Source organism: Canis lupus, chromosome 6 (genome assembly GCF_011100685.1).
Source record: "Canis lupus familiaris isolate Mischka breed German Shepherd chromosome 6, alternate assembly UU_Cfam_GSD_1.0, whole genome shotgun sequence".
NCBI classification, from domain to species: domain Eukaryota; kingdom Metazoa; phylum Chordata; class Mammalia; order Carnivora; family Canidae; genus Canis; species Canis lupus.
In genome coordinates, this window is record NC_049227.1 from 30227650 (window position 1) to 30251290 (window position 23641).

At 45.8% G+C, this 23641-nt stretch overlaps 1 protein-coding gene and 1 long non-coding RNA gene across 6 annotated transcripts in view; both read right to left on the bottom strand.

Moving 5' to 3' along the window:
- The window catches only part of SHISA9 (shisa family member 9), a 287615-nt gene that overhangs the window by 147161 nt on the left and 116813 nt on the right, over positions 1-23641 (bottom strand). The window lies entirely within an intron of this gene.
- The window catches only part of LOC106558935, a 65165-nt gene that overhangs the window by 30054 nt on the left and 11470 nt on the right, over positions 1-23641 (bottom strand). The window contains exon 5 of one of the 4 annotated variants that reach the window (XR_005360908.1): positions 16685-17419. The exons of the other annotated variants lie outside the window; for them this stretch is intronic. This is a non-coding gene — a long non-coding RNA (uncharacterized LOC106558935). Of the gene's footprint in view, positions 1-16684; positions 17420-23641 lie in introns of those variants that run through there. 4 annotated transcript variants of the gene reach the window in all.

Here is a 23641-nt window from a genome sequence, read left to right on the forward strand (position 1 = left end):
TCCCATCCAGGCCCTAATGCTCTGTGCAGTTAAGGCACAGGGCAGATATAGGGTCCTAAAGTGGTACGCGTGTCTCCACCATAAACCATGTTCACTTTCTTCCCTTGCCAAGTGCAGAGAAGCAAACATAACTAGCAAAAATAATCGTAACAGTGATAATGCTAAAAAGTCCTGCAAGTGTGGGGAGCTGGCTACTGGAGGTGAGAAGTCTAAAATTGAAGTGTCTGCAGGCTTGGCTCCTTCTAGAGGCCCTCAGGGAGGATCCATGCCATGCTTCTCTCGTAGGTTTTGGGGGTTGCCAGCAATCCTTGGCATTCCTTGGCTTGTAGATGCACCCCCCAATCTCTGCCTCTGTCTTTACATGGCTTTCACTGAACATTCTTTCCTCTTTTCTGCTCTTATCAGGACATTTGTCATTGGACTTAGGCCTCATCCTAATTCAAGTATATCTAGTTTTAAAATCCTTAACATAATTACATCTGCAAAGACCCTTTCCCCAAATAAAGTCATGTTCACAGGTTCCAGGTGGACTGACTTTTGAGGGGCTACCTACCAGTCAACACAGATTGCTGACTGCTGGGTCCCATGTCCAGAACTTGCATGTCTAAAAATTCCCAGGAGATGCCGATGCTCCTGGACCAGGGACCACTGTTGGAGGACCATTGCCGTTGGCAAAAACTCCACACCCCCGTGATCTGATGTCCTGGTATTTAACTAGTGTCAGATGTATACACTGAACAAACTTTGACAGATGGCAGACTTTTGCCCCCATCTTTCATCCTTCACCACCTAATACGACCCTGCCCTGACTCCCCAGTGACCCCAATTAATCTTCAGGAAGCAGTCAAACCTCCTGTATAAAACAAAGGAGGTTGGGCATAGCCAGGCCTGACTTCGCATCTTACCAGCCGTTTGAGTTTGGAAGAATCATTTCACCTCCCTGAGCCTGCCTTCCCCCACTGTAAAATGGGAGAAGAATATTGATTGGCCTAGTCGCAGTTCTTGAAAGGCTTAAATGGGCCATATATGTAAATGTAGCCATTGCCAAGACTAAAACTCTCAGCAAGCCAGTAGTCCTAATAAGTGGCCCAGATACTGTTGTGTGATGGGCACATGGTGGCTGGAAGGACTCTGGCTCTAATTCCGCCACGTGACAGGGAGGGAGTATGTCTGGGCCCCTCCCTTCCTCTCCTGGTCCCTCAGAGCCCTAGATACTTCCTCTCTGGCCAATTTACTGGCCAGCTACATCTCCAGGTCCCAGGGTGGCAAGTAATCATTCAGTATTGCCCACCTCTGCTGTGCTTCCCGGGGATGTGCCTCATCAGCTTTAATCCAGCTGGCTGACCTGCACTGGGTCCCTGGTTTATTTCCAGCCACCACTTTGTAACATCACTGAACTGACTTTGACACTTTGAGGACACTGGGGTGATGGTCCAGGCCAGCTAACTGCCCACTAGTAGAGAGGTGGGTGCCAAGGACTTGAGGAGAGTCTGAGCTGGAATCAGGGACAAGGGATCACCTAATCTCCTGGGACTACAGAGAAGTGGGGCTCTCTCACTGGGATCCCCCAAATGGTAAGGCAGTAAGGAGGCCTTTTGCAATTCAGGAGGCATGATGGTGTCAGAAAGGCCTGGGTTCAAACCAAAATGCATCGCTTAGCTGGCTGTGTAAGCCCCAGAAAATCTGCAGCCTCGCAGAGCCTCAGGTACTTCATTGGTGACATGGAGATCATAAAGCAAACTGCCTCCCAGGCTGTTGGTAGGATCCATGAAATAATCCACATTTAAGTGTTTTTGCAGAGTGCCCTCCTAGCATAGAGAAAGCTCCTTGCCAGCTCATTCTTCTCTCTTCCATGGGAGAAGCCCAGGGCCAGAATCACAGGCTCACGAGACCCCCCACTGGATGGATTTAGGACTCGGGTCACTCTTTTTTCTTAATATACATAATGTAAAATGTACCATAGTGACTATTTTTTTAAGTGTCCACGTCTGTGGCATGAGGTACATTCGCACTGTTGGACAACCAGTACCACTGTCCACTTCCACAAAGCCTTGTCATTTCTGAGAGATGAGGATGCAGGGGTGACATGTTAGTTGGTGACACGTCAGTTCCTGAGTACTGCAGGTCCTCCACGAAGCAGTGGGCCAGTGACTCAAGAGAGAAAAGAGCCAGATCAAAGGATGGGGCTGGGGGAATGGGCAAAACGGGTCTTGAGAAGCCACCTCGTCCAGCCCCCAGTCTCTGTAAGCACCGATCCCACATCTTCCATCCCTTCCCTAGAGTTCCCAGGGAAGGTGGCTGTGCAGATGTCTTAAACACAGGACACGGCTGGGTTCACACCCTGGCTCTGCTTTATCAGCAGTGTAGACTTAGCCAAGAGATTTCTCTCTCAGCCTTCCCCTCTTCATCTGTAAAATGGGAAGAAAAATGATACCTACTACATTGGTTTGCTAATAAGCTAATAGAAAGAGCTCAGCACACAGTGACTGGTAAGTAGGTGTTAGCTATTGCTATGATGGTCCCTCCCAAAGCCTTCTGCCTGTGTGCCTTTTTGGAAATGTCTTAGTGTGACCTCATTCTGTAACTCTGAGTCCTCATTAGGACAGGAATTCCTTCCCTGGTGGAGGACCCTGCTCACCACAGCACACTCAGGTTCCTTTCATGTCCTGGTGAGTGTCCCTCCCCCAAAGGGGGTTGAGGATGAGAATCACCCCCAAAATCTGCCCGCCAACCCAGAGTCGAGCCCCGGCCTGGCCAATCACATGTGCTCACCCTGCAGTGGTTTCCTAGGTAACCACTACTCTGTGCCAACAAAGAGATGGGGTGCTGGGCGAGGGGGCGCTGAGGGAAGGCACAGAGAGGAACCCGGGGGTGCAGACTGACAGAGCCAGAGTCAGAGAGAGGGGGACAGAGGGCAGAGACAGTCACGGAGATGAAGTAACACAAGCAGCAATGGGGGGAAGAAATGCAGGAAGCTGGAAAGAAGGAAAAAAAGAAATTCCATCTCTTTTGCTGTGTTCGTACACATACACACACATGTGCACGCACACATACATGTGCATATGCACACATATACACACATGCCTGTATACACCCATGTAAACCACATGTACATGTGCATATGCACGTATACACACAAACACACACATATACAAAAATACACCCATTCACACACACCTAGAACCTTTTTCCATCTTAAGTCACAAGAAAGCTGGGTTTCCCAAACAGCCCAGCTGTGGTGTTCACTGGCATTCAGGAAGCCTGCCAAAGCTGAGCCTCCAAATTCAGATTATCGAGGGTGCTACCCTCCTGGACGGAAGGAGAGCGTGAAAACACAGGTCGACCTTTTCATCTAAAAGCAAGGCTATCCCCCAAACCAGCCCAATGGCACTGCAAGGTTTGGGACTTTGAGGGGACTATCCCCAGTGTCCCTCAGTGTCAAGCAAAGAGAGAAGGAGTGTATGAGTGTCTGTGTATGTGTCCACACACACTTTTAAGAACCTGGTTAATATTCAGGCCCACAAACCTGGGTGGCTCAGCGGTTTATCGCCGCCTTCAGCCCAGGTTGTGATCCTGGAGACCTGGGATCGAGTCCCACATCGGGCTCCCTGCATGGAGCCTGCTTCTCCCTCTGCCTGTGTCTCTGCCTCTGTGTGTGTGTGTGTCTCATGAACGGATAAATAAAATCTTTAAAAAATATATTCAGGCCCACAAAACAATAGCAAGTGGTGAAAATCACCACCACTTAGAAAGTACTTCTGTGTGCCAGGAACCACGGATCCATGCGTTGTCTCAGTTCAGCCACACAAAGTTGTTGGCTTCTGTTATGGATGGGAAAACTGAGGCACGGGATGGTCAAGCACACTGTCTAAGGGGCCTGATCTCAGAGCCCAGATGCTGAACCACTCAGCCCTCCCAGCATGTCAGCCCCATCCCAGCCAGCCTGGAACTTCCTGTGCGTTAGAGACTGGGTCCCCTTCATTAAATGTCAGTGTCTGGGGTGCCAGGAAGGGACACCTATAGTGAGATCTGAAGGTCAAGGAGGAATCAGTGGGAGTAGAAGGTAGGAGTGTAGAGTGAGCCAAGCAGGGTAAGAAACAACCTGAAGCCCTGTGACAAAGCCCAGTTTGTTGGGTGGCAGTGGGACTGGCAGGTGCAGGTGGAATTGGAAAGGTGGGTTAAGGTAGGACCTATGCTGGGATGCAAGTTTAGACTCGACCCTGAGGGAAGTGCCACACCACTGAAGATGTGCTCTTTAGGTGACAAGTCACATGATCGGATTTGCCTTTTAGGAAGAACACACCAGCTTCAGCCAAGAGAGCAGATTGAAGGAGATTAAGTCTGGCCAAAAAGACCGAGAATCTCACCTGCTTCTCCCCAGAGTGGCACAGATTGACAGATAAGGAAATCAATGCACAGACAGGAGAAGCCATTTGCCCAAAGTCTGTAAGGTCTCTAAAGTTACATGGGGCGCCTGGGTGGCTCAGTTAGTGAAGCGTCTGCCTTCGGTTCAGGTCATGATTCAGGGTCCTGGGATGGGCCCTGCATTGGGCTCCCTCCTCAGTGGGGAGCCTGCTTCACCCTCTCCTCCCCACTTGTGCTCTCTCTCACTATCTCTCTCTCTCTCTCAAATAAATAAATAAATCTTTTAAAAAATAATTTAAAAATAAATAAAGTCATGGAGCCCAGAGTTGAGCTTGAGTTCATCCAACCCCAGAGCCCAGCACTTTAGCACCTACACAAGCCCCTGCCCATCAGGTGTTACTTAGAGACTCACCCATCCCTCGGCAGACAGGAATCTGGAAGAGATCCCACTGTGGCCCCTTCCCCCACATCAGGACAAGATTCCATTCCAGATTCTCAGCACTGAGAAAGAAAGTAAGCAGAAGCACTCAGTCTGTCTCTTCTAGGGGTTCAAAAACTTTAATTCTCCATATAGTGTCCTTGGAGACTGCACAGGCTCTAGTTATTTCTTTCTATTTGAATATCCATCCAAGATCCAAAGCATTTAAAGCTCTCAGGGGCCTTGATGGTGCTCCAGCTCAACATGGAACAGCTACTTTCCCAGATTCTATGCCCTCCTGCTTACAAACTAAAAGCAGACACTTAAAACAAGTCTTGCAGCATCTCTATGAGTGAGGTCCTTGGATTCCAGTATAATGATGCTACCTATTTGCAGAGGGACATCTCATAAATCTGGGGAACTGTGTCAAATTATCTATCTGCTGAATGTAACTGACAACAGAGGCCCTGTTTTGATTCACTGGATTGGCAACTGATAAAAACCATGTATTTACTGCACACCTACTATGTTCCAGACAGGGGGCAAGGTGCTTTATATTCATGACATTTAATTCTCAAAACGTTCCTATGACTCAGGTATGATTAGTACTCGCATTTTACAGATGAAGAGTGTGAGGCTCATGGCAGTTAAGTGACTTGGCCACATTAACCAAATTATTAATTCAATGCATATCAATTTGGTGCCTACTGTGTACGAGGCACTCTTCAAGAATTAGAATTACCCCATTAAACAATAACAAAAAGGGGTGACTGGGTGTCTCGATCATCTGAGTGCCCAACTCTTGATTTCAGTTCAGATCATGATCTCAGAGTTGTGAGACTGCACCCTGTGTCAGGCTCAGTGCTCAGCATGGAGTCTGCTTAAGAATTCTCTTTTCCTTTCCCTCTGCCCAACCCCCACTTGCACGTTCTCTCTCTTTCAAAAACAAATAAACAAACAATAACAAAAATGATGGTTCTCATAGAACTTCTAGAGAAAGGAGATAAAAATTAAGCAAATAAATATAAATAAGTTTGGTGGTGGTGGTACAAGCTATAAAGGAAAGAGGAAATATTTAAAGGGAATATTGTATTGGTCAGGATGCATTAGGGTGTGCTGCAGTAACAAACAACCCCTCAGTGCCAGTGGCTGGACCATCTCTCACTCACACTGCATATCAAAAGCAGGTTGGCAGAGGGATGTATCCACCACAGTCACTCAGGGACCCAAGCTAACGGAGGAGACTTCATATCACATATGTTTGATCTCAGTGTGCTGTCCATGGCAAGGGAAAAATGACACAGGAAATTTCCATACTGGCTATTACAGCTTCCACAAGAAGTGACACACACGTGTCATTTCTGCTCAGAAATCACTGGCCGAAGCAATCACATGGCCACTCCTAACTTAAAACGATGGACAAGCGGATGCTCCTACCTTGCTCCTGGAAGGAGGAGAAACAGTTACTGTGATTAGTCGGGACGGGGGAGCTGACTGGAGTAGAGAGATCACAGAAGGCCCTTTGCATCACAAACAGCAAAACGGGGATGTGAATACAACCTAGTTCGCAAACCTGCACCTGCTCACTCAGCCAGCCCACCAGGATGACTTGTTGATGGACCCGCAAGACACAGCACAGGTACCTCAGAGAGGGATTTGCCAAGTGAACTGTGGCAGGGAGCGCACTGCCAATAGGGAGACAAAGATCTGCCAAGTCATCCTAATAAGCAAAGATTCTAGAAGCTCCAGACAAGACTCACTACTTCTACTTCCCTTGGAAAATTCAAAGGACTCCCATTTTGGTTCAGAAATGTTTATTTTCCATTCTCTCTTTCTTTCCACAGGAGAGCCACAGCACGTAAAACATGGATAACCCTTCCATGGCCACAGGATTGTTAAACTTGGCCCAGAACATAAGAGCACTAAAAAAAAGAGGGGATATCTCACCTAGAAATATGGATGAAAGGCCATCCGGATGCCTCATGCTATCACTTTTACATCAAGTGATTAAACAAGGGCATCCCTTTCATGGGAACAGAAGTACACTCAGTTGGCTGAGCTGTGGACATGGTTTTGCACCATGAATTCCACCCTCTTCTCTCTAAAAGGGTCATTGGTTCATTGCTTACAGACATCCAGTCTGGACCTGCATGAGGAGCCTGTGTATAGACTGGGGCCCAGGTCACGTAGTGGTGAGAGGCTGGGTATCAGAGAGAGAGGAGAAAGGAGGAAAGAAGAAGGAAGAGAGAGAGACCAGCGTTAATGAGGTGTGTTCCCTATCAAGTATGTAAATAGAGGAGAGAAGCCCTCTCCCATGGTCCTGCTTGGTTTTCTCTACCCTGTTGGAAGTCATCTTGCTCATGACTGTGTTCTCTTGTGTCCTCCCTGCTGCCACAGTAGGAAGATTAGTTCCCTCAGCAGGGGCACCCACCCCTGTCACTTTACTGCTGCATCCCCAGCATCTACAGACATGCCTAGCACAGAGTAGGTTCTAAATAAATATCTGTGGACTGAATAAATGAAAAACCAGCATTGACACTACTCTTGGAGTCTCAGCTCCCAGCAGGAGTTGAGAGTCCAGAGTCACGATACAGGAAATAAGCAGAGAATGCAAGGGAATGGACCCAGGCACAGACCCAACTGCCTGCACCTCTTTGGCATATGTGCCCTTGATTAGAAGACCTCGCGGATCCCCCCTGGCACGCGGCAAGGTGTAAACAGAAATGCACGACAAAGATAACCTGCTTTCCTGGTGTGGAGGAAGGAGAGGACACTGAAGGACCCAGCACTCAGACAGTTGTTCTGCATAATTATCCCCATGATGCCCCACGGTAAATCACTGAGGGAGCAGAGACATGAGCTTTTATGGAACCCATTTTACAGATAGGGAAACTGAGGCACTATGAGGCAGGATCTCTTGGTTAGTAAGCAGTGGGTCTGAAATCAAACCCTGCCAAGTGTATCTGGCTCCTGAAACTGTGTTCCTCCATCAAGAGCCAGGACTAAGGTAAGGGAGTGAGCCACACTGTATTTGGGTGCAAAATATAAAAGAGGGCATCAAAAATAATCATTGAGACAAAGAATAATTTAATGCAATAGTTTTAAAAGTCAAAAATTAAATCAAAGAAATCCATAATGAAAAACTGTCAAACTTTAAAATAGAGACACAATCAGTAACTGCTGTGCCAACCCAGTGGGAGCCTGAGGCCAATGACCAGTAGTACCCTGCTCACCCTAGGCCAGGAAACTCCCCAGTATCCTAGTGTCAAGGGCTCTGGAGGGACGTCATAACTCATGCCCTGCAAATTATAAAATGCTCAGTACCCTTTGTAGCACTTTAGCAAATATTCAGTAAAACCTGCTGAGGCCCTCAAGACCCAAATAGGATCTGTATTTTATGGCTGTAGCAGCTGGGACACAGAGAGGTTAAGCAGCCTGCTCCAGGTCCCACAGCAAGATCGGTTGTACCCAGACACAGTCCTTATTCTACTCCATAGAACTTCCGGAGGCAAAATACACCATTGTTTTTGCGGGTAAGATTTATTTGAACACCATCTCTACCTTTCCGGTCTGCGTGGCATTGGTTGATCACTCCAGTCAGATTTAGCAAATGAAAATGAAGGATGCCCAGTTAAATCTGAACTTCAGAAAAACAAAGGACGATTTTTTTTTTTTAGGGTAAGTCCCATGCAATATTTGGGACTTTACTTACACTAAAAGTTATCTGAAATCTGAGTTTATCTGGGCATCCTGTATTTTATTTAGAAACCCTAGCCACAACAGAATTGGGATAACAAAAATAATCATATAATAAAAATAATCACCTAACTGGGCACTTGCCTGCCATCACTTCTCCCTCCCTCACTCAAACCCACCTCCACTGGCCTTCTCTCCCTTCCTCACACATCGAGCTGTTTCCACCCTGAAGGACCCTGCAAGGTCCTTCGGCCTGCTTGAAATGTTCTGACGGCTCAGAGCAGCCTCCCCATCACTGTCCTGTTTCTGTCCCTCTGCCTGTTTGCTTCTTTTATATCAGAAATCACAACTTGCATGGGTTTTATGACATGGATGGTTATATAGTTTGGGGCTCCCCCTCCACAATAGTCCACAATACACTGCAAGTTTCAGAAAGCAGCTGCTGTGCTTGGTAGGCCCTGTCTCCATGCCCAGCACCCAGTGCAGTGCCCAGCATGCAGAAAGCGCTCAACAAAGGTATCCAGTCAATATAACCACTGGCACCCCCAGTTCAGCCACACCCTGCCTGTCCTCAAGGCACCCTCCAAGGTGACCTCATACCCATATTCCCTTGAATCTAGACAATGCACAAAACTGCCAAGTTCAAAGGCTTTGCCGATACGGAACCGTCTCAGACCTTCGGACTCACCAACCTTCACCAAACTTCTCTTGACAACAATAACAACCAAAAAAAATATAGATTATATAACTCTAGATGGGGGAATAGTCATCAAAAATATTTCCCTGCCTCACATCATCCTGTTATTATTTTGACATCTGTGTAGGCTGTGGAATGATTCTTTTAACACTGTGTGTGAGGCATATTTCTATCTCCGGCGGTAGCATGGAGCATATGCAAAGGCTTCGGGAGCCTATTCTAGTAGGTCTTGCTTGTAGCCGTATCAGGCCCTGTGTGGACGGCCTGAAAAAGCATCTCCTCTGTTTACTATGGTTAACAGAGATTAGCATCCAAGTAGCAGGGTAATAGCCAAGCCCTGCTGTTCCTCTATGACAGATCCTGTGGTCCCGATGGAGATAGGAACAGTGGGGCCAAGAGGCCCCCACCCCCCATAGCAAGCGCCATGACTTGAAGGGGATACCATCTGATTCCAAGTAATCACGGTGGCAGCTACCATCCACCCAGGACCTGGAAGGCCCAGTGCTATGCTAGGCTGCTTTCAGGCATTATTTCTTCTGATCCTCATCATCACCCTCAGTGGCAGGTTCCATTCTCCCCACTTCTCAGAGAAGGAAACTGAGATCCAGAGAGAAGTTGTTTTGTTTTGTTTTTAAATGAAAACAAAACAAAAACCTTTCCCCAGGTGCTCTGGCTGACAAGACACAGAGCAAGGGAACTCAACCTCTGCTGCTTCTAAAGGCAAACAGGTGCTCTGGGGACAGCACAGGTAATATGACTGTCCTCACCAGCAGCCCCAGTCTGAGTCTGAGGAAGTGGGGAGATGTCCCAGTGGTTCTCCCAGGATGATGTTCAAGCAGCATAAATAATATGGCCCGAAGGAACACAGAGAGGGAGAGGAGGAAGCCAGGGCTTTGGGGTTAGGCCTAGTTGGGGTTCAGTAGGATCATCTGTGCTTCTCTATCATGGGTCAAGATCTTTGTGAATCCCAGGTTACCCCACCTGTAAAATGAAAGTAATCATAGTAATTACTTCCTATGTTGGTCTGCTCAGGCCCCAGTGACAAAGCACCACAAACTGGTTGCTCAGACGATAGGAAAGTGTTGTCTCACAGCTCTGGAGGTTAGAAATCTGAAATAGAGGTGTCGGTGGAATTGGTCCCTTCTGTAGGCTGTGAGGGAGACTCTGTCCCAGGCCCCTCCTTGGCTTGTAAATAGCTGTCTTCCCGTGTCTTCACCTCATCTTGTCTCCATGCATGTCTCTGTGTCTAAACTTGCCCTTTTTATTAAGATTTTATTTATTTATTCATGAGAGACACAGAGAGAGACAAAGGCAGAGACACAGGCGGAAGGAGAAGCACACTCCTCACAGGGAGCCTGATGTGGGACTTGATCCCAGGACCCCAGGACCATGACTTGAGCCTAAGGCAGACGTTCAACCATTGAGCCAACCCAAGCATCCCAGATTTGGCCTTTTATATAAAGACACTAGTCCTATTGGATCAGGGCTCATCTGAATGCCCCACTTGAAATTTAAAGACCCCATCTCCAAAGAAGGTCGCATTCTGAGGTCCTGAGGTTTAAGACTTCAACATATGAATTGTATAGGGGGGAAAGACACACAATTCAACCTACAACATGACTTCCTAAGAATGTTTTATTGATTAATACATAAAATATACATGGAAACACCTTCCCATATATCCATCCTCAAAAACAAAGTCAATGCCTACCTTGGCCAAATAGTCTAGGATGATATATCACCCTTTGGTGAGCTGCTTGATGATGTTAATGACTACTGGTCCTTAGCTGGATCCCTACCAGTGGGAGATCTCTCCCCCGCAATACACACACACACACACACACACACACACACACACACACACACTAGCCAATAGCAGGTCAATGTCATGGCACCAGCATACTGTATGGTAGCCCTGAGCATGTGCAAAAGCTTTAACAACATCTCTACAGGCTTGTGCTTGCAGCTACACTGAGCTTGGAATGAAAGCCTGGAGGAAGACCCTTGTGGCTCTAGTATTTTATACCCAGCTTTGCCACTTTCCAGCATCATGGCTTCCTCCCCAGGCCTCAACTTTGCTCATCTGTAAATGGGGGAAAATTATGATACTCCTGAGAATCAAATACAGAAGAAGCATAAAGTGCCTCATGGCTTGGGACCAGAATAGTGAATAGTTATCAACATGAGTTTTCTTTGTTGTGACCACAAGGGAACCCTTGAGTAAGAGGCCAGGAAAGGACCATGTGTCCCAAACTTTGGCAAATATTGAAAAGCATCAATTCCCACAGAGGCAAGTTCAGCAACTCTAGGGCCAGCCTGGGAACTGGCAATTTTAACAAGTGTTCAGATATTATTATTATTATTATTATTATTATTATTATTATTATTACCAGGAAATAAGCAACTCACGTTGGTATTCACCCAATTGCTGGAAAAGCATTAAAAAAAATCCATATGCCTGGGCCCTGCTCCACCTCCAGCACTACTGAATCAAGATCTCCAGAGGGCAGGCCCTGCACATTTACACATGGAAACAGCTCCCCCGCAATTTTGAAGCATGCTTTGATGAAGAATCACTAGTTTAGAGCAGCAGTCCCCACACCGCGTCATGTATCAGATCCCCTTAGGTGTGGTTTTTGTTTGTTTGTTTGTTTGTTTTTAGATTTTATTTATTTGAGAGAAAGAGAGTAAGAAAGAGAACGAGCAGGGGGGAGGGGGAAGGAGAAGCAGGCTCCCCACTGAGCAGGGAGCCTGATGTGGAGCTCAATCCCAGGACCCCAGGATTATGACCTGAGCCAAAGGCAGCCACTTAAGGAACGAAGCCACCCAGGTGCCCCCCCATAGGTGTGTATAAAATGCAGGCTCTGGGGCCCTTACTCCCTGAACTCTGATTCTTAGGTCTGTGGTAAGGCCTAAGAATTTCCATTTTAATAAGCTTCCATTGAATACAAGTCCCTCCCATACCTAATGGTGTTCTACACATCTGAACTTGATGTCTATAGGTGAGTCCAACATAAAAGGCCCAACACAGATCCTGCTGGCCAGGAGAAGTTGATTCAGAGAGCAAGTGTTTTGGAGTGAGCCAGTGCACACAGGCTTTTCCCGCTCTTCTGTTGCCCTGGTATAAAGAATGAGAGCACAGCCCATTTACACAGGGGTCCCCTATATCTCACACATCCATTCAGCTGGTATTTCCTGAGCTCCCGCTATGTGTCAGGCCCTAAAGTGTGCCCTGGGGAGTCCTTGCTGAGCCCTCATCCTCCTAGAGCTCACAGTCCATCGAGGGAGATAGATGTGTGACCCAATAAGCACATCTGTGCCCTGAGCATCATGAAAACCATGTGTGACAGCACTGGCCAGAGTCTCTAGGTCCGGATGGCAACCCATGGGCTCTATTTAGCAAAGGTTCACTGGCCGCTACCAAAGGCAGTTGATGGTTTTCATCCACTCTCAGCTGAGTACAAGAAATGTTCTTCTAAAAAACACCTTGGTTGAGTAACAAATAAGAGAATGTCAACTTCACCATGCCCCAGGTTATTCCAACAACTCTTCTGTATTTTCAGTGTCTCCCCAGGTGGCCATGGCCTCCAGAGCACTAAAAGGACCAGAGTGGGTGGAGGTAGAGAGTGAAGCTCATTCCTTTGTGGGTCCACCGAAGCCCTATTATAGCTCTCACAAGACTGGGATGTGAGCTGAGAGTCAAGACACCTTACTGTGACCATGAGCAAGATGAAGGAAATACAGGGCCTGGAGCACAGAATTGGAGAGAGAAAGCCATCCTTCTCCAAACACTTAGGTGAGCCTATGAGTGTTGAGTCATCGGTAGAATCCTGTGGTAGAAAATCACAATGGTCACTGCTCAAAGGACACAGAACGACAAGGTGGTTATAAGCACAGACTCTAGAACAAGGATGCCTGAGTTCGAATCCTGCCTCTACTTACTTGCGGTGTGGTCTTCGATAAATCACTTACCTGCTATATGGTTCAGTCTCCCCATCTGAAAAATGGGCATCATCATAGCGCCTCCCTCATGAGGCTGGTGTGTGGATCATATAAACTAACAAGAGTGCGGTGCTTAGAATGGTGCCTGGCACAGAGAAGTCATTTAAAAAACGTATACTATGATGATGATGGCGATGGCCAAATTGGGGAGAGGACTGTTAATTGAACAATGTTATATATGAATACAAATTTGCATCTGTGATCAATGGGACACCTGGACAGGGTGGGGTAAAGGATTTGATGTGAAGACATCAGAGAAAGTTCTCTAAGGAAGAGCTGCTTGAGCGGAAATTTAAAGGACAAGTGAAAGCTAACTCCAGTTGGACTAGAGAAAATAGTGAATCAGATAGCGGGTGCAAAGCAGCATGTGCAAAGGCCCTGTGGCAGGAGGGCACGTGGAAATTTCCAAGCACTAAAAGGAGGTCGACTTAACTGGAAGGCAGAGTGAGGGGAACATAGGTTCCAGATGGGGCTGGAGGTGCAGGCAAAGGCCAGAAAGAGGCAGCCCATGTTGAAGATTTCTCTCTAACCCAAGTATCTGCCTCAAGGTGAATCTAAACCCTCCCCACACTGCGCAATTTGTTATTTGCCATTTCATCAACCAACTCTAGAGGAGTTTCACAACCCCCCCCTTAGCAAAATCCTACTGTTGCCCTGAAAATAAGTCAAATTTGTCAGCTATTTTTAAAAGGAGGTTATGATGGAAACTTAAAGGCATTCTCCTTGATTCGCCAATAAGAATTTCCGTAGCTGTGTGTGTATAGTCAAATGACTTACAAGGCTCCTTGGTTCCCAGAAATATCGGGGAGTTTAAAATAGAACAGTCATCATTTGCTGCTCAGGAAACTTCAGCGTTACACAAAAAGAGGGAAAGATAAGAAAGGGAGTCACATTCACTGCGGCCAACTGTGCACCCAAGGCCAAGCTGGCAGTGGGCTCCACCCAGGTACTCCCCATTTTGCCCCCACGCCCCACCTGTAAAGGTAAAGAGCATCATTACCCCCACTTTGGCAGATGACTAAACTAAGTCTCCTCAGATGGTTTGTTTAACATCATTGTTTCAACCAAAGCCTGAATCCATAGCCTGTCTGCTACCCTTGATTAATGGTCAAGGTAAGGAAGAAGGACAAAGCAATGGTTAAAGGCCAGGCTGTTGGGGTGGCTGCTCCCCTCTCATCAAAGCAGCCGACCTTGCCAGTTTGCCTGGGACTCTCCCAGTTTCAACACTTAAAGTCCTGCCAGGAAACACCCCCAGTACCAGGCGAAGCAGCATGGTGGCCCACATCCCATGCCAGGGCAAGTGGCAAAATCCGCCCAAGGCAAGCTTCCGAGCAAATTTTGGTTTGGGTAATCTTACTGGGCATAGAGAAGCCTTGTTTCATGGCAGGCTTGCTCACACCAAGGGCCCCTATAAACTTAAAATAAATAAAAGCAAGTGTGCATAAGGGATTTGAAGAGCTGATGGCACACAGAGTGGCCAAGGTTTTCCAAACCCAAGAACAGAATCATCTATTCAGTGATCAGAGGACTGTTGAACTCAGACCAAGTGCCCAGCATAGTTCAAGGTGTAAGGACATGCAGACATAATTTTCTCGTGGACATTAGATTCTAATAGGGAAGACATATAATGAAGCAAATCAAGATGTAACTTCTACAGACTGACATGGGCTTTAAGGAGATGAAGTGATAGGGCACATGGGTGGCTCAGTGGCTGAGCATCTGCCTTTGGCTCAGGGCATGATCCGGGGGTCCTGGGATGGAGTCCCACATTGGGCTCCCCGCAGGAAGTCTGCTTCTCACTCTCCATCTGCCTATGTCTTTACCTCTCTCCCTATATCTCTCATGAATAAATAAATAAAATCTTTTTTTTAAAAAAAGGAAAAAAATAACAATACAGGAAAACAGAAACAACTCTCCAGCAACTTGGAGCTCTATGGATTTCAAGGCTTGGTGAACTCATCTGAATAGCATTTTTGTACAGTGTGTCAGTCAGTTGTACTTTTGCCATAGGCTGGGTTCAAGAGTCGATTATTCCATGCATTTGGCAGCTTTGAGCATTTAGAAGATGTGGTCGATTCATCCCCCCATCAAGCCAGGTGGGGCAAGGGAGGAATCTCTCCTGATAATGACTGTTGGTAGAGCTCTCAGAAGACAGCACCTGACGAAGGGGCTCCCTGGCCTTATTTCTTGGCTCTCTCACACACAGTCCTTAATCATCCTTAGAGCCAAACAGTTCAGGTGACATGTTCCCCAAGAGTTATTAGAAAAACTACTTTATACCACAGCCCCAAAGTATATTCAGAAAGAGGGGAATAGCTCTAAATCACTAATGGAAGCATAAAGCTCTTTGGCAGTAGGGTTCTATTTTGGAGTTTTTATACTACATTGCCTGTTCCTTCTTTTCTTTTCTTGGTTTATTATTTTCATAATGACTGGGGATTTCCAGCATCTGTGGGTAAGCTAGATTGGTCCTTCTTCAAGGGTTTAAGGTTGGCAATGAGGAGTATTAAAAATCTAAAAATGCTTTAAAAACATAAAAACTGTATGAGGGTATGTCTGAAAGCACACTGAGCTCCAATTCATTTCCCTCTGGAAATATGGACCAGCTTCTAACATTCACTTTTACTTGCTCATCTGTTTGTTTCAAACATGTGGGTCCCGGGTATGCACATATGCTGCTCACACCAGAAAGAACAAGGAGGATGGAGAGGAGGGCCAAGAGGAGGGGGAGAAGAAAGAAGCCAGGGAGACAAAGAAGGAGAGGAAAGAGGAGAGGAAGAAGAAAAGAAAAAATCAGAAAGTAGATAAGAAGATGAGTGGCAAGAATTAATGGCACAGAGAGGGAACATGTATTTCAAACCCCAAACCAGCCGTAGTTGACGTGTATTCAATTCATACTCTGTGCTAAGTGTTTGGAAGCTTCATCTCATGAGATCATTATTAACCCCATTTTCAGATGGCAAAACCAAGACCCAAAGTTACACAGCTAAGGAGTGGTAAAACATTACTCCAGAACACACGAAGTTATACCACTTCTACACACAGGGATTTACTCATGGGAGAAATGTGGCAAAAACAATTGGGGGATTTTCCTGGTGGATCTTTCTTGATGAATCTTTAGGAGACAAGATGTCCCATGAAAAGAGGTTAAGTATGGAAGCAGAAAAACTTAACCCTAATCTATCACTGGTTTGTTAAGGGACTAAGGAAAGACAATTGACAAATACCTCCTCCAAGAGATTAACATTTCGTTATATACCATATATCTATATCTCTGTCCATATCTCTATCCCTATCACAAGCAGAACCATATCATTCATGCAGTTTTTTAGAGATTTATTTATTTGAGAGAGTGAGGGAGGGAGCAGGGGGAGGGGCAAAGGGAGAAAGAGAATCCTGAAGCAGACTTCATGCCCAGCACAGAGCTCAACTCAGGACTCGATCCCAGAACCCTAACACCTGAGCCAAAATCAAGAGTCGGATTCTTAACCAACTGAGCCACCCAGACACCCCTCACAATATACAATTTTGCAACCATGCTTTTTAAAAACTTACTAATACACTCTAGACATCTTTCCTCATCAATACTTCTTCTATAGCCTCATGATGTGAGGTCATAATCTTTCAATTCTGTAACATCCCTTTTGTTGGCTTTCGTTTGACACCTCCAGGCTGACTTCCTGAGGATAAATTCCTAGAAGTTGTATCTCCTTTTGAAGAGAAGATGCATAACCTCTCTCCTCAAATAGACATGTGTAGGAGACACATGAGAACAAACATTGAGGGGAAAATCATCAGGAGTGGGGTTCCAGGTGTGGAACCAACCCAAAAAGAGGGAGAGGCTGAACCCCATGCCATTAGCTCTCCAATCTGGGCATTGCACAAGCGGGGAATCATCTGGCAGCATGAACTGAGTTGGGGATGGCAGGGTGAAGCCAGGACACTTCAACCTCCCTGTCCTGGGAGGAGAAACAAAAGAAGAGGACTCAATAGCCTTCCAGAATTTTTCCTTTGTATAATTTTCCCCTCTTGACAGGGAAGATTTAAGGTATGGAGAAGAAATTGGTGTTCTCTAGAGCTTTTCTTGCTTTAGTTACAACACAAGCTAGTCCTCTATCTCCACTCCCTCACCGTTCTCAGCCATCCCATAGGGAAAAACAACAGAGAAGACACACTTTCCTCCCCAGAGTGTAATAAGCACAACCAACTTGGTCATTTCTCGATGAGTCCTCATTTCAAACCTGGAACAAAAGAAGCAAAGGAAGTGATTATCTACTGAGAGCTGACTGCACACCAAGTACAGGGCTGGGATCTTCATGAGCAATCATAAAATGAATCCTAAATCATCTGGTCAACCCACTTATTTTATAAGTGGCAACATTACGTTTGGAAACGACCCTCAACTCACCAAACTTGACATAATTGTTAAGGAGCAGAACCACCACCTCAGGGCCCAGGTATGCTAACTTCTAATCCAGAGCAGTCTGGAACCATTCTTCAGAGTTGTTTTCTTCCCCTAAGCCATGCAACACTTCCATGACTCTTTGAGACAATACCAAGCCCAAAACTCAAAACACACACAAGCCTGAACCCCATCCCACACACACGCACTCTAACCAAAAATGAGAATGGCTGCTCAAAGCTTTAGATTTGCCAATAATTCCTGGATTGTGCCTAAAGAGCCTAGAGAAAAAATTAGGTTTCTTTAAGGCTACTTTTCCTTTTAGAGATTCCAATACCTCACACACTGGACCAGAAACATTTGTGGAAAGGGCTTAATGAATTGAATGACATAATCAATAAATAAATAATAGGAGAAATGAAATATTAAATGACTGAATGTATTTAACTGAATAATTAATTCAAGACTGAAGAGTCTAATCAGTGGAACCCACACATATTTGACAATTGGGTCCCATGCCCTCTATCCACTGTGGAGTTCTCTGGAGATCCAAGGCTCACCTTACAATAGAGCTTCCTTTCTAAGCTCCTAGACCCATAGAGTGCTTTTTTTAAAATGCTGTAAGTCCATAAGCCATTTTCAGGGGCTCAAAAGACTTATTAGAAATTGGACCCTCAAGATATGCCAGGATTTGCTCTGGGTTCTGTAAATGCTTCCCTCCTTACCATGCTGATCGGTAGTCCTGATGATCCTACCTGATTTTGAGTTATGCAGAATGAAACATCAAAGAAATGACTTGTTTACTTCATCATCACACTTTGTGTGAGATATACCATTTATCAAAACAACAGAGCTGGTGTGGGAAAACAAGTAACAAATGAGTTATTCAGTATGCAAATGTTGGAGGCATAGTACCTCAAATCTGAGCCTTCCTGAAGTCATCTCCAGAAATCCCTGCTGTGGGGGGGTTGTTTCCTGGGGTGGTGTCCTTAGGAAAGGCTCAGAAATCTTGATGAGGAGCTCAGCTAACAACTAACTAAGCAGGAATGCTGTGCATTGAAAATGAATGAGCCTTGGCATCTACTGGACAGGATCTGAGTCCCACTTTCAAAGAGTGTTAACCTATGTACATTTCTTGGCTTCCCTGAGTTTCCATGTGGCATTACAGGAAAGAGCATTAATAACTTCCACCATACAGGGAAGTGGTGATGATCCAATGCGACGATGCACTCTAAGCCCCCAACATAAGGTCTGGGACATGGTAATTGCTGTGTACGCTTTAGCGATTTTATTACTAAATATTATTAGCAGTATTAAGCCCATAGGGTCGTACGAAACTCAAATGAGATAAAAGATGTAGAGAATCTAGCACCAATTCTGGCACTCGGGAGGTACTTGATAGATGTTTATTTCTTGTCACTTTTTCCAGATGGCCCTATCGGGGATTTTCTGAATTTATTCTCTTTCTGAAGGGCAGAACCATTATGCAGTAAACATCCAGCCACCCTCCAGAAAGCCACTATCACAAAGCTAATTCCAACGCCCTGGGCAAGCAGACTGCAAACTTCTCTCTGCTGCCTAAGAAAGTTTGTTTAAAATAAAAACTGCAAATCTGCCACAATCGGGGGGCTGGATAGATGCCAGCATTGGAAGCCACAGCTGGAGGCCCCGGCCCTGTCCCCAAAGGCTCCAAGAAATGTTTCTGATTTTCCCCACGATGGATGAGACACCATGGGCTGATGGTCTGAATAATGGAGGGACAGACAGCCTGCGGGGCATCGGCAGGGAGTGAGCTGGCTCCCTTCTCCTGTGGTGGGCAGCAGGGGTGAAAAAGGATTTATTAAAGCTCTGAGAGAGTGCCAGAAAGCAACTCTTGAAAGCTGGGTCTCAGAGGCAGGGATGAAGAGTTAGGAGTGGGGCGGATCCTTTTAGCCTTCCTCAGTTTACCTTTCCTAGTAATCCAGATGCACTGGAGAGAAAACCACATGCCCACCATTGTCTTCGTTATGAACACCATTAGTCAGATTTCTTTTCTGGTGCCCAGCACAGGGCAGAGTGGTGTGGAGAGGGATGTCAGGGATGACAGGAACACAGAGCAGGGGCGGCTAATCTAAGCTAGAGTTTCCAGGAAGACCTTCCGGAAGAAATGGAGTTACAAATGAAGCAGAAAGGATGAAGGGAAAAGAAGGTGAAGTAGATAGAGGTAGCGTGTTTTAGGCAGAGGAAATAAAGCGATCAGACACTTAGAGGCTTGTGAACAAGAGATTAAAATGTCTAAGGAACCAGAAGTTGTTCATGATTGCTGGATTAGAAAGTGTGAGGGAAGAAGTCAGAGGTCAAAATGGGCTCAGGCCAGACTATACAAGGTATTGTAGGGTGTGGTAAGGAGTTCAACTTTCCTTTTTAGAGCAATGGGGAGCCATGGAGGGCTTTAGGCAGGAGGAAGCTCCATTAAATTCCCTTTTATGAATAGTTCCGGGCTGTTTTACAGTGAATACTGGTTCTCTCAATAACTTACTGTGTGATTTTGGGTTATTCACACCTTCTCTGAGCTCTATTTTCTGGAAGACGAGAACAGAGGACCGATATACAAATCATGGCAAGAATGCATCCTGGCTCCCCCCATGGCAGGCCCTGGAAATCTTGTGTGTTATGTAGCCTCCAAACCACCTAGGAACTCTGCTCTTTGGGAGTCTGGATCCCATAACCAGAATGCCTCTCACATTTAGAAGTGTTTCCAAAAATCCTCTGTCAGCCTAAAGAGGTCTTGGGTTCAGGAAAAAGCAGCCTCCCTCTGTAAGGTCCCTTCTGGCTCAGATATGCTGTGATTCCACATTTGTCTTGCACACAACAAGGATGGGTATGATACACAGCCTCAGAGGAAAACTTGCCTCTCCCCAGGACAGAGGCTGGGTGGTGGTGGCAGGGGTGGGCGGGGGGCGGGGGTGTTAGATAAGATACTTGTCTTGCATCAGCATAACCTCCAGACCACAGCTTCTTGGTGACATCTGATGAATATGCCTTTGCATTTGGAGAAAATTAATGGGCTTTGATGGTTATTTGGAGCCTGCCTTCTCGATTCCACTGTGAGAGAGTTACGGACTTAAACAAACATTGACATATAATAAATCTGTGCTCTGCACACTCGTCAAAAGGTCTGAGTTAATAGGCCTGACCATCTTGAAATTTGGATTGAATTCATAACAGTGACGTGGCCCAGCTTATCAGGAAGGACAAGCCGCAGCTGGAGAAATGACAAAAACTTTCCTTTTCAGGCCCCACGTGGCTTCTTCCATAGGGGCGGCCACACAGAATCTCTCTAGCCACTCTATCCCATTATCTGGCTTTATTTTCTTCCCAGGGCTTATCTGGGTCTGAAATTACCTGGTTTATGTCTTTGCTTACTGATTGATCATCTGTACCCTGAAGCTCTGCAGATTTACAGGTCACCCTGTAACCCCAGCCTTTCCCAAGAAGCCAGGCACATAGTAGATGCTCAATGAATATTTCTTGAGTGAACCAACAGACTTCATTATTTATGTTGTAACCATGGACTCTCTATGCTATTTAAACAAGGACAGCAGAGTGTCATGGTTAGTGGTGTGGGCTCTAGAGGCAGAATGCCAGCACTGAAATCCTTGCTCTGTCATTAATTGTGTGACCCTGGGCAAGCTACTTATCTGTCCACACCTGCAAAATGGTTTAGCAGCACCCACCTCATGGTAAGCATTCAGCGTGATGATACATGTAAGATACTTAGAGTAATACTCTGTAAATACCCAAAGTTGCCAGGAGACAACTTAATGTTTTTACATTCATTTACAATTTTGACTTAAATATCTGTTTAAAACTTCCAATTACTCTAACGGTTATGGATTTGCTGACTCTCTAGAATAATCTTATAAGGTGGGTACTATTATTTTTTTAAGATTTATTTATTTGAGAGAGAGTGTGTGTGTAGGTAAGTATGAGTGGGGGAGGAACAGAGGGAGAAGGAGAGAGAATTTCAAGCAGACTCCCCACTGAGCATGGAGCCCCATGCAAACTTGATCTCATGACCCTGAGGTCATGACCTGAGCTGCAACTAAGAGTCAGATGCTTAACCGACTGAGCCACCCAGAGGTGGGTATTATTATCACCATCTTACAGATCAAGAAACTGAGGCACAAGGAAATGGCACAAGGTCACAAAGCTAGGAACTGCAGGGAAGGGATTCAAGCAGGTAGCAGGGTTTCAGAATCCATGTGCTTCTCTGCCACACTGGGTGCTGCCTCATGAAAAAAAAATGACTTTTTGAGTGGAGACTATAAGCATCAACATAAATGTTAACTTTATCTGACTTTTTATAATGGAAAAAATTTAATTTTCATTGTTGACGTACAGTTGACATACAACCTTATGTTTCAGGTGTACAATATAGTGACTCAACAACACAATACATTACGACGCAACACTCACCATAAGTGTCACCATTATCTGTTACCAGCAACATTAGTGCAGTATTAGTGACTAATATTCCCCATGCTGCATATTTCATCTCGGGGACTTATTTATTTCACAACTGCAAGTTTGTACCTCTTAATCTCCTTCATCTATTTTGCCCATTCCCCCCACCACCTGGATAAAAATTCAGAAAAAGCAGAAAGAGTGCAATTAAGAAAGGGATTCTATGTTTGTGGAGCCTATTGGGGCAGTAATTTCAGCTTGTGGAAGGCGAAGGAGATTAAACTCTCTGTTGCAGGAAGACAGATGTCAAGCTGGGGTCCTTACAGAAACTAAGTACCTCAGGATAAGGAGTGGCTAGCTGCTTACCACATCCATTTCTCCTTCTTCCTAGGTGCCCAGCTAGACATTTATCAGGCCCTCCTGCAGTTGGATGCGGCCATGTGACTGAGTTCTGGCCAACAGACTATGGATGGACAAATGTTCCTACCTCCAGGCTGAGCCCATTACAGTCTCTCATGGGATCCTTCACTCCTGTGCCCATACCATTCCCCACTGTTTACTGGCTAGAAATTAATGCCCAGACCCACCTTGAAAGCCATAGGTTAAAGCTAGACCTTCCTCCATCACCCTGGGCCCCTGAGTGACAACATGGAGAAGGGAGTTCCAGCCCCACCTCCAGCACCTATCTGTATCCAGGAACATATAATCAGATCTTATGTGAATACAAAGTCAATGTGATGTATTAAGCCCCTGAGATTCTGGGGTTTATGTGTTCTGGAAGCTAGTGTTACTTTGACCAATATACTTCTTGGGTTGGTCCATTCCACAAATATTCTTTGAACATCAGCTATGTGCCAGGGATGCTTCTAGGCATTAGTGATACGGTGGTAGACAAGGAAAAGAGCCCTGATGTTAGGCAACCTTGGTGAGAGAAGACAGACTGTAAATAAGTAAGCAAATAACACCATTTCAGATCGTGGTGAGAGCTATGCCAGATATAAAACAAAATGCCTTGAATAGACAGTAGAGGGCGGGACACTTACCCTGAATAAGGCAGTCACTTCCCTCCACCTTTCTTCTGAAACAAACCTGTTTCAGTATCCATGAGCATTCTACATGCTAGAGGACCAGAGAACTGTCGAGAAGGGGCCACTCTTGATCCCCTTCATCGAAAACTTGGGACATCCAACCCAACAGAAGCCAAATGATTTTGGCTCAGGAAGACTGATGAGAACAATTGAGGCATTTGTTCAGAGCCTGATCACATGCTTACAGAAAGTGTCTGTTTGGTGAGTTTGGCTCAGCTATATTTTCCACTCGAAATTGCTATTGTATTTCTCACTAATTACAGTCAAAGCAAATCTGCCACTTCATTAATCCTATAGACCAGTCCCCAAAGGAACAAATTCTGCCAATGAGCCAAAAGCAATCACATGCATGGTGCTGAAACTTTGTGAGCAGCAAGAAAGAAGCCTCTTCTAGACGCTAGTAAACATGAACACCCAGTTATAGGGTGAGGTGGGCACTGGTCCAAGATTTCCAGTCCTCCTTATGCCTTGTGTTCAAACTGTATTCTGCAGACCTTCTACCCAGCAGATCGTGGAAAAGATAAGGA